Genomic DNA, 14,199 nt, shown 5'->3' on the forward strand with positions numbered 1-14,199 from the left:
ATTTGTCAAGATTTGAACCATTGACGTCTTATTTGAATTAAATTCTAAAAAAATAAAGCCAAATATGAAAATTTTGAAAGTTGGGGTGGGCTGTCGTTTGTCGGAATTGAAAAAATAAATAGACTTAATTGTTTTCACAGAGGGACCATTTATGTGTACTTGAAAACTATAAGAACAAAAAAACATTACAATATGATATGCTTTAAGAAATATGACAAACATTTGGTAAAATGTTAATGCATATAATAAATTTACCTCACAGTGAATCACAATGAATATTGAGTTTTTGTTTCTAGGTTGTTCATTTTGTCTTGACCATCACAACTTGGGGCAACAAATCCACATGCAATCCTTTGTCATGAATTTTCTATTATTTCTTAAATGGCTAAGAAAGTTACATGTGAACATGTTTCCACTCTTAATTTTGTTACATATTAACATAAGATGGATCTCGATGTTTTATGTGGACCCGATCCATATGTATTATAAATGTTATAAAAAAAATAAAAAAATATATGTATCATAAATTATAATATGTTATAATATTCAAATTTTAGTTGTCGAATCTTTCCAAGACTACATATCTAATAATTGCAATTTTGAGTGTAACATCCATATTTTGGAAGAAAAAAAAACAACATGATATTTTAGGGCTACTATGTCTGATTATGTTCATATACCAATAAACCATATTACAATATGAAGTATTAGAAATTTAGGGTTTGATAGTATTTGGAAATCTGAGAATCGTGAAATGACTTTCAAATTGAAGTATTTCGGTGGTACTCTCGAAACTTCAATTGGAAAAGACACAAAAGAGATGCAAGAACATAGAAGAAGATTATTATGATCTTGGTGTACAAGAATTATAACCAAAAACGGATTATAAACTTCTATGTCTGAAAACTACCCAAACTATCACAAGGTAGCTCGAGCCCAGCTAGTGGATTCACCTCTAAATGACAGTCTACTTTCAATTTTGAACAAACTTAAACAACTGTGTACTCTGCACCACCATTACTTGTTTAATGTTTATCAAGATTGTAACATCCCAATTTTCAAAATAAAATTTTCATTTTTAAACTAGAATAAACATACATTTTCAAAAAAGATATATTAAGGCAAAACCATTTGTTTGTAAACCATAGTTCAAAATCAGAGTTATAACGAATGTATCACAGAATATCCAATCACAAAATTATTGTTGGGTGTAAATAGTCACGCCTTTGTATCCCCACGAACTGATAAAGTACCCAAAAAACATTTAATCTACAACTATAGGCACACAACTTAGTGAGTTCGCCAAAATACCTCACACAACAATATACATACAATACATGCATACAAGGCCTAAAACACTAGGCCTTTAATACAAAGATGGACTCCCCTGTGGCCTTCAACATAAAGTTAACACAAAGCTGAACTGTCACCTGGGCCTTCAGCACAAAGCTGGACCCCCCTGCGCCTTCAACAAAAAGTTGGACCCCCCTGCACCTACAACACAAGGTTGGACCACCCATGGGCCTACTACACAAGGCTGGACCCCCCCCTGCACCTTTAACACAAGGTTGAACCGTCCATAGGCCTACAACACAAGGCTAGACCGCCCCCTGAACCTATAACATAAAGTTGGACCGCCCCCTGGGCCTACATCATAAAGTTGGACCGCTCGTGTCTCCTGGCCTTCAGCACACAGCTGGACCGCCTCAACCCATCCATAATATGTCGACGTATGTAAATAAATAATAACAAGCAAACCTAGGTAATCATAACAAATATACATGTCTCACATATCACTACAACATATGAACATCCTAACAAACAAAAGATATATACTATAGTATAAACAATAGTGAAAAAACTCACCTGAACTAACCAACATAAGCTCAACAACAACCCCCAACAACGGATCAGCTGACGCAAGCCTTTTAATGCCAGTCCGAGACCGGTCCTTAGTCAATTATTTAATCTTACCCTAGTTTGACCAAAAGTCAAACTAGTCAAAAGTCAACAGTCCATGGTCACCATGTTGTGCCGAGTTCTTAATCGTGTCGTGGCCACTTCCAGACAAAACAAATATGTTGTAGCGCCCCACCACGTCGTGGTTTTGTTCAGAAAGAATTTTCTTCATTAAGAGTTTAATCCTTACAGATCAAGGCTCATAACATCATATATGGTACTTAATAGCTTCATAATTGATAAAGTTTCCAACTTTATCCATTAGGATGGTCCAAAAACAACCAAGTTCTAAACTTTAAGTCTCAAAGCATCCAAGAAGACATCTTTCTCGGCTTAATCCATTAAGTCAAAGTCTCTAAATTTCAAATCTAAATCAACATGATGTCTAAATGGATAAAGTTTCCAACTTCTTCCATTACAAGGCCACAAACTTCTGAGATCTAAAACCCTAAGTTAAGAAATGAACAAAAGCCCATCTTTCTTAATGCATGGAATAAAGAGTGCTCTTACATACACTATATACTCTATCAAATCACTAAATCTGAACTTTAAACTTGAACCAAGGCACATGGAGTTCTTCAAAATATATGGAACAAGTCACAAAGGGACAAAAATTCATTAAAATGGACCAAAACACCAAGAACTAATAGATCTAATGATGAAACACAATAAATCTTGAATTTTTATGGCTTACCAAGGTCTAAAAGGTGAATGGAAGTTGAATACTTCAGATGCATAGCTTCAAGGATCAATCTGCATTGTTCTCGTTCCTTCTAGAGCATAAAAGCATTAAAAGAGAGCACCAAATGACTATTAAGAAAGTACCAAAATGGATTTAGGAGAGAGGATGAGCTCCAAACACTTCAATCGAGGCCATGGTTTCATTAAAGGTGTTATAGAGGAGGTGGAAGCTGAAAATGATGAACCCTTAGGGTTAATTGCCTTTAAATACCCCAAAAACCCTAAAAAAAATGCACAACATACTGGGCCGGAAGCACCCCATGCCCTTAGAGGGCCCTCCACACTCCATGGATAAATTTCTGATATATCCGATTTTTGGATTTAGCTTCAAGCGATCATAACTTCTCTGTTTTAACTCCATTTTCAATGACCTTTATATTAACACAAAGTTATTGACAAGACCCACAATTATATCCACTTACTTTGAAATTAAAGGATACATAACTTAAGTTGTTATTACACAAAAAAGTAAAGAGTATCAATTTTCCCATATTACCCCCTTGGATCCAACGCACGATTCAAGGGCTTAAATCACGTACAGAACATTATCAACATACAATAACGTCTTAAATCTATTCCCTTGAAGCCCAATGCCCTTACTTGATCAAATTATGGTCCGTCACCTGGAATCAAATGCATCCTGAAACTAGATGTTACAAAGATTTCATTTGGCCAACAAATTAATCTGATACACTTAAATAATATTGGTGATATAAATCACCAACAAACCTCCATATTTAAGTGTAATCTTGATTAACTTAAAGTAAAATCATAACGAACAACAAACTGATGCATAAATGAAATGTCATGACGATAGAATTGCACATTAGTATATTGTTCATTTCAAGTATTTGAATATCAAGGTGTCACTAAGGATTGAACCCTTTCTATTCAAAGTAAAGACATAAAGATAATATACACACCAATTTACATCTAATAAGTTTAACTTGACCTTATATTTTACTAACCTATGTCTTATCCTTCAATAAGCATATCAAACCTAAGTCTCAAAACTTCTTGAAGCGGTTAAACTTCATGCTTATATAGGTAGTCCTTTTATTCTTACACCTGCAAATACTATTTTTCAAAAGAACTATTAAGAAATACTCCTTCACTTGCAGTATTGAAGACATAGCTTGGGATTACATTAATAATGTGTTCCAATTTTTTAAAATATCAAGATTTCCACATTGAATTCAGCATCTAATATTTAATTAGATGGGAGTTAGGTATCTAAATATGAAAGATTTCAGGTGGACTTGAAACCCATCCCTACATCCGCCTTGTGCACAAGATCTCTAGATAACCCTTTGTTTAGATGATCAGCTATGTTCAACTACATTCTCACAATCTCTAAATTTATCACACCATCATGACGTGCTAACGAATCATGCTATTTATAACACCTAAATGTCTAGACTTATCATTATATACTTAACTATAATCCTTAGCCAAGGTTGCAACACTATCACACCTGATAGAAATGGTAGATGTCGGTTTGGGCCATAACGAAATTTCATATATCAAATTCCTTATCCACTCAAGTTCTTTAGCAGCAACAGATAACCCTACAAAAGCATTAATGCAAATTATAACTCCTTTACCATAAGTATCAAATTTGCTATATTATATATATATATATATATATATATATATATATATATATATATATATATATATGCTTGTTGTCTTGGTTTAAGGCAAAAGCATTAGAAAAGACCACGTCATCAAACTTTTGATGTCATTGTTTTACTGCTTGTTTCAAACCATATAATGATTTCTTCAACTTCCATACCTTGTTTTCATTTCTAGGCATAAAAAATCCTCCAGGTTGCTTCATATAAATCTCCTCATCCAAATCACCATTCAAGAATGCAGTTTTCACATCCATTTAGTGAATCATAAGATTATGTATTGCTGCAAGAGCCAACAATAATCTAATATGTGAAATCCCTATTTTTACGATCAGAAAAGACCGATTTGTTTATGCTTATTAAATCAGAGTATCCTTTTAAAAAGATTTACTTTGTGGAATTTATCACAAAAATATGATAATAATATTATCAAGACATTTCCAAGAAATGTATTTTATTTATAAAACTTGGAATGTCATCGTCAATATAAGAAATATATGCATAAACGAAGACTTACAACATATCTTTATACTAATAGTCTATATCTCCTTTGAATCTCTCGGTAGATATCTATATCATCATATATAATTACCTGTGATACAATAAAGTGAGTGGGACATGTTGGGAAACTTGGTTAGTATATAGGGTTTTCAACCCACAATAATATAATTTATCTCTTTATATAATTCACACCAAACAATTAACCCAATTACCCATTCCCATTACTCACTTTCTTTATTTTTTTTTTCTCTCTCTCTCTCTCTCTCTCCCTCTCCCTTCCTCTCTCAAGGGTTCTACCCTAAGGGTTACTATTTAATAAGGCAACCAAGGAAAAATATAGTACTCAAATGAATCCACAATCCATACTCTTTGTTTGTGTGATTTCATTAACACATACAAATTATAATTATGCTAGTGTTCCACTGGACTGTCTATAATAGTCCTTGGTTGCCATCAATACTCAACTTGATGGCTGATCTTTGTTGGACATGGTCTCTTTGCCCTATCTTTGGCATGCTCTCTCACAACTAATCTAACTCAGATATGGCTTCTCACCATTATTTCTTTTCTCTTATGGTCTATCCTCGCTATCTATACACTTATGGTTCCTAATTGTTATCTTATTTTTCTTATCTCTTTCTACCCGTCCTACCCATTAAATTATGAGTACGATAAAATACATATGTGATATTTTAGAAAAATCATTATATCAAGTAACACAGAAATCATAAACTTAGATAATAAGCACATAAAGCACTTAGGAAAATTAAATACTTGATATCTATGTATAAATTGAAGGTAACTATGCACTTACTTGTTAAAGTGGATGACTGGAAAGTTGGACAACACTTCGCTTTAGCACTTGGCTTTTCCTTTGATATAACCTAGGTTCAATTATCTCTAAGTCTTAGTTTATTAACTCTTATGACTAATTAATAGTCTAGATTCCTCAACAATCCCAATGTTTATTGATCTATAGCTGATAAGGGACAACCATGTATAATCATATCGTAGGTATGGCCCGTGTGGTACATAAAGTATACTATTTGGAAATCTCACTTTAAGCACCTCACTGAATCCAGCCTAAGCATCATCTCCGTAAGTAGATCAATCAATATAACGACATGGAATTACTGATAAATCTTATTTATAGGTTCATAATAACAACTTATGACTATAAATTGCACTGGCAGAGCTTCTACTCTCTAGCTACTATTATTTCAGGTATCGCAAGGCTTTGCCAAAGGCTAAAACTATGGGAAGATGTGATAAAATTGAAATCAACTTGAGAGAGAAGATCTTGGGAGGTGTAGGAAGGAAATTAGGCTTGACCTCCAATTTATAAATGTTTTTGGGGTGCACAACGCCCAAAAAGGGTGCATGCCGCGTATTTTAAGGCAAAGTTTTCCCTACCACTTTGTGCCACGTGTTGGCCTCTCTGTGGTCTGCATCTTCACCTTCTAGAAGCGTGCGCCGTGCGCCTGGCATGCACTGTGCATGGCGCATATCGTAAATTTTGTAAATTCCAAAACTTCTTCATATAAACTCCATTTTTTAATTTCTTTTTTTTTTCACGCGTAGCCCTCGACGAGTACTGCAACTTAGCTTTAGACTCCATCAGCTAATTATAACTTTATTTTTTGTCCCTATTTTTATAAGATTTAATGATTTGCAAAAATCATAACTCTCTTGTACGGACTCCAATTTTGGTGTTCATTTTACCAGAATTCATATCTTAAAGAATACTACGATTGTCCTTTTTGTGACTTTACCCAAAATTCAACCATTCTCTTCGTACCTTTTAACATCACACATTCGTTGTGCGTGACTGACTTTTATACTTTATAAAAATCATATCTAACTCATACGGAATCAGATTTCTACGAAATTTATATTTTCGGGATTGGGACAACGTGTACTTTCTATATATATATATATATATATATATATATATATATATATATATATATGTGTGTGTGTGTGTGTGTGTGTGTGTGTGTGTGTGTGTGTGTGTTTTGGCGCACTTATTTTTACGACTTACGGACGATTTGACTGATTTTTCATATTTTCCTTAATACGAAACTCGTGTTGTATAGTCTGTAGTGCACACAACTATGGATTATCCTAATCAAGGTTTTAATTTTAATAACTATTACTTATTATGTGTAGCCTGAACTTGTGGGTGTTACAATTATTTCTCCCTTAGGATGATTACGTCCCACAATCATCAACAAAACAGGGCTTGTATAATGACACCGCACGTTACCTCTCCATCCTAGGTGATAACCGTAACTCTCATGTCTTTTTTTATCGAGTTTCTAACTTTTATACTTCTTGACTGTTGATGGTGTTGCACCTACTCTTCCTCCTAAATTAAGCTCTTTACTTTGAATACCGTAACATACCGATGAGTCATGTTCTAATAACCTTGCATCGTATTATGCAACGGTTAGACTCAAGTCTCTTTGAGTCGGACTCTAACATGAAAGGTGTCTTCCTTCATGTTCTAATGTGATATAATAATATTTTAGTATATAGCAATCTCTAGCTACTGGTTGCTAAGCTATAATGTCGATTTGTAATATGTTTGTCGATTGATGTAGTTATCTCCTTCTTCGATCCTTAACTAAGGTCGGCTACTATGTCGAATTTACTTCGTAGATTAGTTGGACTCGATTTGATATGGCCACATAGGTCGAAATAATATTTATCTTCGTAGTCATTACCGAAACAAAGGTAATGATGGAAATGAACAAAATAGCTTGATTACTTAGAGATTTAGTAACCTTGTGACTTTCCCTAATCCAAGTGCGAGTCCTGGGCTTCTGATAGTATAGGCCTCTATTACTTTTCACACCTACTCATACTTGTCCTAAGTAGTGTCTTGCAGTCCACTAAGTTATGACAAAGGAAATTACACAGAAAACACATAACCTAATTTAGGAAAATATATTGTTTCTTGGAAACAATTACATCATTTATTTGAGTTTTCCATACTTATTAGGATACATAGGATAATCCTAATTATTTATATCCCTCCCTCGAGTACTCTAAAAAATAAGCTGCAAAATCGTGCCCTCTTGTTGCCTCATCAAGTCCCATAAAAGATGCCCTCCTTATTGGCTTTAGCTGAGCAGCCAGCCTTGTAGCTCCTTCTTTCGTTGGGTAGTCTTGCTTGAAGTATACTTCTTCACCACACTTGAAACATACTTCCTTCTTGGCCATGCATTCATTAGCATAGTGACCAGTTTTCCCACACTTGTAACAGGCCACTACTTCAATGCATTCCCCAAAGTGCTTCTTTTTGCACTTGTTGCACCACCTCGCCATGTCACTTCCAAGCTTTTGATCTTTAGATTTTGAGGACATACTCTTATTATCGGGTCTTGAAGATCCCTCCAACTTCCTCTTTTCTCCAACCTCCACCTTCTCCTGACCTTTTATAACACCCAAAATCTAGAAGGTTAATTGTGGAGTTATGCCAATTTCATGTTGAACTCGGCGAGTGGGAGGAGCTAACTTGGCGAGTTGAAGATGAAGAATCAGGAGGATTTATTTGGTCTACTCGACGAGTTGAGGAGCCTCGACTCGACGATTAGAAGTTGTTTTAGTCGCGGGGTTAATGTGACAACTCGACAAGTTAGAGGAGCCAACTCGACGAGTTGGGCGCTATTTAGGAAACCCTAATTTTGGGTTTTTATACCGTATTTAAACGCCCTAAGTCCCAAGTGTTGGCCTCATTTCCAGCCTCCATTGCATTTAACCCTAATATCGAAACCCTAAAGCCTTTTTGAGTGATGTGAGCCCTTTTTGAGGGTGTGTTCGTGTGTTTGAAGCTCTTGGAAGAAGGAGAAGCTTGGTGCAAGGTGATGGTTCAAGTAGAAACCTTCAGATCTTGATTATTTGCATCATTTCTAGCATGATGTGGGTATAAAGTTCTATCCTTGATTAATATTTGATTAGATATATTTTTGGGTTAGGTTTTGATGCTTTTAGCCATGTTTGGGTGATTGGTGAGGTTGAAGGACGTCCCAAGTGCTATTCTTCCGGATCTATGTTCCTCTTGAGCTCTTTTGGCATAAAGGTGCCAACTTTATGGTCCTAAGGGCTTCATGCATTCATTAAGTCCTTCTTTTGGTCTCTTTTAAGATTTTAATCTTCTTTTAAGTATGAATAAGTGTAAAGTTGGAAACTTTACAAGGCCATCTAGCCTTATATGGTCAGATCTGCATCTTGGAGTTGTGTCCTTGTGGAATAAGTGCTTAATGATTAAGTCATTAACCTTTTAAGTTTAGGGTTTGGGTTTTGAACCCATTTTTGTGGTTCTTAGGGTTAAATTTGGAAACTTTACCCTTCTTAGGGCCATTTCAGTTAAGATCTGATTGGGAGAAGTTGTTAGTTTCGAATATATCGGCTTAATGGATTTGTCTGTTTGGTCTCAGGTGAACTCGACGAGTTGGATGGCCAACTCGACGAGTTGTTTTGGTTTTTCCTGTTTTGGAGTTGGTGTGGGTCAACTCAGCGACTTGATAAGATAAATCGGCGAGTTGGATCGTGTTCTTCCCGACTTTGCAGTTGTCAGAGGAACTCGACGAGTTGAAGGACAACTCGGTGAGTTGGGTCAAAAAAAGCCGTTGAATATGACTTTTGACTTATGCCTGTGATCAAGTTTGTCCCACGGGGTGTTTGAAGCAATCTGAATTGGAAGTGTGAGCTTAGGATAAGGCCCGTATGGGATTAGGCACAATTTGGAAAATTAGGTAATTAGTGGGCTTTCATGGATTTTGTGGTTTTGTATCTTGTTGGTTTTGGGTTTGGGCCTTAGTTATGTATCTTATTGGGCTAGGGGTAAAATGGTTATTTTACCCCAAGTATAGATTTTGGATCATGGTTTGGAACCCAATATCTAATTGGGTGATATTTTGGTATTATTAGCTCGAGGAGTTGTCAGGGCAGCAGTTAGGGATTTCTTTCTGCAAGTTTCAGCATTCGAGGTGAGTGTCCTTATTGGGTTTAGCGGGTCGGGGGCACTAAGGCCGACCCATGTTTATATTATGTTATTAGTATGCTAGTTGTCTTCGTGACTCTTGCATGTGTTGTGTTTATATGTTTTCTGGGTTAAGGCCCGATGTCGGGCGAGGGCCTGGTGGATATCTGTATGCCTTGTATCTCTGTGAATATTGCATGTGTATGTGTTTTATTGGATATATGTTATGCGAGTGGGGGCGGAGCCCATATCTCACTATTATCTGAGTTTGGGCGGGGTCCGTATCCCATTATTATCCGTGTATGGGGGGGCCCGTACTGCACTACAAGAAAAATACCCTTTTACGACGCGCAAACCACAACACTCATTGATTTATGTTACGCAAAAGAGAGTGACATTAAAAAATTGTCATCTCTTCAAAAAATTTAAGGATTTATGTTGCGCATTACTGCGTGCCCTTAAATTAGTGTCTAAATAAAAACAAAAAAAAACACGGAGGGCACATATAATAAAACGCGGGTCGTCTAAGAGTGTCGCTTTCTAAATTTTAATACAAGGCGCATTCCATCCTTTAATAACTAGGGGGAAATGAAATCCTAAAAAATTAAAAACCCCGCCTTCCTTTTTTCTTCTTTCCTTCTTGCCCTAATTATCGGCTCCTTCCTTCCCCCTCCCGACATTGACTGCCACCTTCTTCTTCCCTCACACTTCGACCATCGTTAGGTACCATTCCCGGGCGTCGACGTCGATCAAGGCAACAGTAGGCACGCTATCTCCGAAGTTATGAGGCAACGGCGATGGTTCCAAAGAAAAAAGACGCCATGCCGGTGACTTTAGGGATGGAAGATATCAACAATTGGACATTATGTCTTATAGATGAATTCATGTGACCTTCTCTGAAATTATGCTTGAATTTACTTTGAAAAAGGTTGATATATTACACAGACATATGTTTTTTGGCGATCTTTATCGATATGATGTTGATAAAGGAGATTGGAAGCTAGTTTCTAGCCCTAACAGCCCCTCCTCTCAATCCATTTTCTGGTTATCGAATGGTATGTTCATACCTTTCTGATTTTCCCTATGTCATCCATCTTTTAGGGTTTCTAATTTGAGCCAGCGACTCCTTATTTTTCTCTCAGATTTGAGACTCCTCTTTCATCAGAAATAGGAGGTAGCAAGGTTAATTTTATGAGATTTGGAACTATGACTCGAATTACAGGTTGAAGATCATAAATCGAAGGTTGCAAGTCGGATTTGGGATCGAAAGTCAGAGGTTCAAGGTACGATCGGAAGCATCAGAATGCGGAAAACAAAAACGGAGGAGGCATCAGGTTCGAAAGTTGTTATCTTCTTCTTCATGTATGTGCCCTAGATTTATTTCTCTTACATTCAATTTTTAAAGATTCTTTTATTCCCTAAATCAGGTACGAAGACTGTTCTCTTCTTCTCCATCTGTTTTTGGAATGACAACCTCTCTTGTTAACCTAAAGGGTATTTTCGACTTTTTTTGTTTTTGTTTTTGCTAATTAATATTTGATGTTGATTTTTGTTTTGTTTGGTTTGTCGTGTAGGGGATTTAGCAATGTGGTGATTACATGGGCAAATTAAGCAAATGGAAATTGCAGTTGAGCAAGCTGCTCAATCACATTCAAGAAGAAGCAAGTGGCAGTTTATGGGGACAAGTGATGCTGGTGCTAAAGAAGAGCTTCACCGGGTGTATTGTGTGTCTGAAAGAACAGAAGGCAATCCCTCACTAGGTGTATTGTGCTAAAGAAGACCTTCTGCCCATTCCATTATAATTACTTGTGATTCTTCTCGGTTAATGATATCAGGACATAAGAGAATGATATATGTAAGCAATCCTTATGTTTCTCTCAACTGTTGAGTTATGTCATGATAATGATATATATTTCTTTTCAGGTTGTAGATGTTGGAAGCCAGAATTTAAGTCACTAAGTCATCCCATGTTGTAAGGATTCAAATTTAGAATTACCACCTGCAGTCAACTATTTTGGAGATGAGTATATATTCAATCTAGAGACACAAGTACTCTAGCTAGTATATGTGTATGTATGGTGTTTATAAGGCTAATCTGATGTAATTTTGTTTGTCTGTTTGAGCAGGAAACGCTAGTTCATTCCAAAAGTCACTTGTTTTCTGCAGTAGGTAGCATTCAAACACAAGTTGGAACCTTTCTTCAAGATAAAGGCAATTCTTTTTTTTTCTTCTATCATAGATCAAAAGAATAGCCTTCATCTTAAATGATCTTCTAACAGTTTATCTTCCTCAAAAGGTTTCTGATTCTATGTTATTTTCTAGAACAACATGGGAAGGTGGTCAATACAATAGGGATGAAAAGAGTCGATTGGATGCTTTGTGTTTAGCAATGGAGCTAGGAGCTGATCACATCGATGTTGAGTTTCAGGTTCCTTTTTTCTCTCTAGGTGCAAATGGTGCAGATGGTCATTGCTTTCTTCGGCTCATATATAGGTATATAAACCATAATTTATTGCAATGCAGTTATTAACTCAGTAACATTTAATAAACTTATTTTTTCTCAAAAAACAGAACAATTGAATCAGGTCAAATTTGTAAGAACTAAGAAGTTGGACTTAGTAGGGAAAGCCTCATTTTCCTGACTTTCTGTATTAACTTCTTTATGGATTAAGTCAAAAATAGTTTGTCTTATACTCTTATTCTGTATTATAACTTATGCATTTGTTTTTTCATATATTATGATATTTTAAACTCATGGGATTATAATGTCTTTCAGATACACAGATAGAATGAAAAGTGTTGATCATCAAATTACAGTGCTTTGTACGATTTATTTATAAAAAAAATAATGCTTGTTTTCCAGGGTGAGAAGAAGAAGAAAACAAAAACTGAAAATTGTTGGGATTGGGAATTGGCCAATGAGACAAAACCGATATGGGTAATTTAAAAAAGTGATTTGTTTAAACTTTTTGAGCCATTTGTTTTCTTAACAATTTGTTAATTTATATAATGGAAATGTTGATGAGGAATCCTAAAGAATTGAAAAATATCCTTACAGTGAGTTTTACAAGAAGACATTTGATGAGTTTCTTGATCCTCTTGCACACACTCATTTTACCATAGAGGTACTTGTTCTACATTTTTCTTACATTTTCTGGATTAATTTACTAAATTTAAATCTATATATTTATTTAATGTATTCATTTTTGTAGGGTGAAGTAGAGTTTAGGGGTTATTGTTAATAACCAAACAGTAGTCGGAGGGGGAAGAAGCATCAGGGGAGGTAGGGGTTATTGGTTCCTGATTAATCTATTTTATGTTGCAGATAACATTATTTGCAATATCAGAAGACAATATACATATACAAGAATAATAAACAAATAAACTAAGGAACTTTGTTATTCTGATTACCTACTAGAAAATAGGCCTTTAATGACGCGCAAACAATGACACTCGCTGATAGAGGACGTGCATTTGTGCGCGCCCTAAAAAATAATGTCAGTTTTGCAAAATTTGAAGGATAGTGGACACGCATTTGTGCGTGCCTAAAATTAGTGTCAGAAAAGAAAAAAAGGAAATGCGGAGGGCGCCTTTCATAAAATGTGCGTCGTCTAAATGTGTCGCTTTATAACATTTTAATGAAACACGCGTTTTTAAGGGGGATTTCACCCGCCTATCGAATCCCAAAAATTAAACCCCCCGCCTCTTCCAATTAGCAAGAAAAAGCCCTAGGCCTTGGTCTTCATCATCTTCTTCTTCTTCTTGATAGTTATCAGTCAAAAATTAAGCAACATTCTTGATTTAGATCGATAGTTCACTACATTTCTCTGAGACAAATTGTGAGCGAACCTAGGGTTCTTGTTTAGCATTCTCTTCTTCTTCTTCTTCTTCTTCTTCCCCGATATCTTAATTTTTCGTGTAACACCTACAATTTATTTACTTTTCCATTATTTCTTATAACAACTTTGATTAGTTTCTCTAAATTGAATAGAAATTTTTGTTTTGTGAAGAATTATATCGACTCAATCGACGCGTACGGTCCCATCTGGTAAATGTCTAAACTACCCCTTCACCCTTGTTACATGTTTATCTCTCTCTCTCTCTCTCTGTATATATCTTTCTTGTTTTGATGTTTGTGTAATGATTTTTCAGGATTCTAGTAAATTCTAAGCCATGAAAATTAAGTTAACAAATACTTGTTCAGGTGAATGCTCTGTTATCTTCTTTAGAGATCGATAATCATGGGGGGTTGGTTAGGGAGAACATGCCTGGTAGATACGCAAAACTGGATCAGTATTGGGGGGAGTCGCAAGTCATGGGACCCCTTGCAGATGGATGGGCTGATGAATTTTCCCAACGACTGGGCAGATGAATTTG

The sequence above is a fragment of the Lactuca sativa genome, chromosome 5 (assembly GCF_002870075.4).
Source record: "Lactuca sativa cultivar Salinas chromosome 5, Lsat_Salinas_v11, whole genome shotgun sequence".
In the NCBI taxonomy this organism is placed as follows: Eukaryota; Viridiplantae; Streptophyta; class Magnoliopsida; order Asterales; family Asteraceae; genus Lactuca; species Lactuca sativa.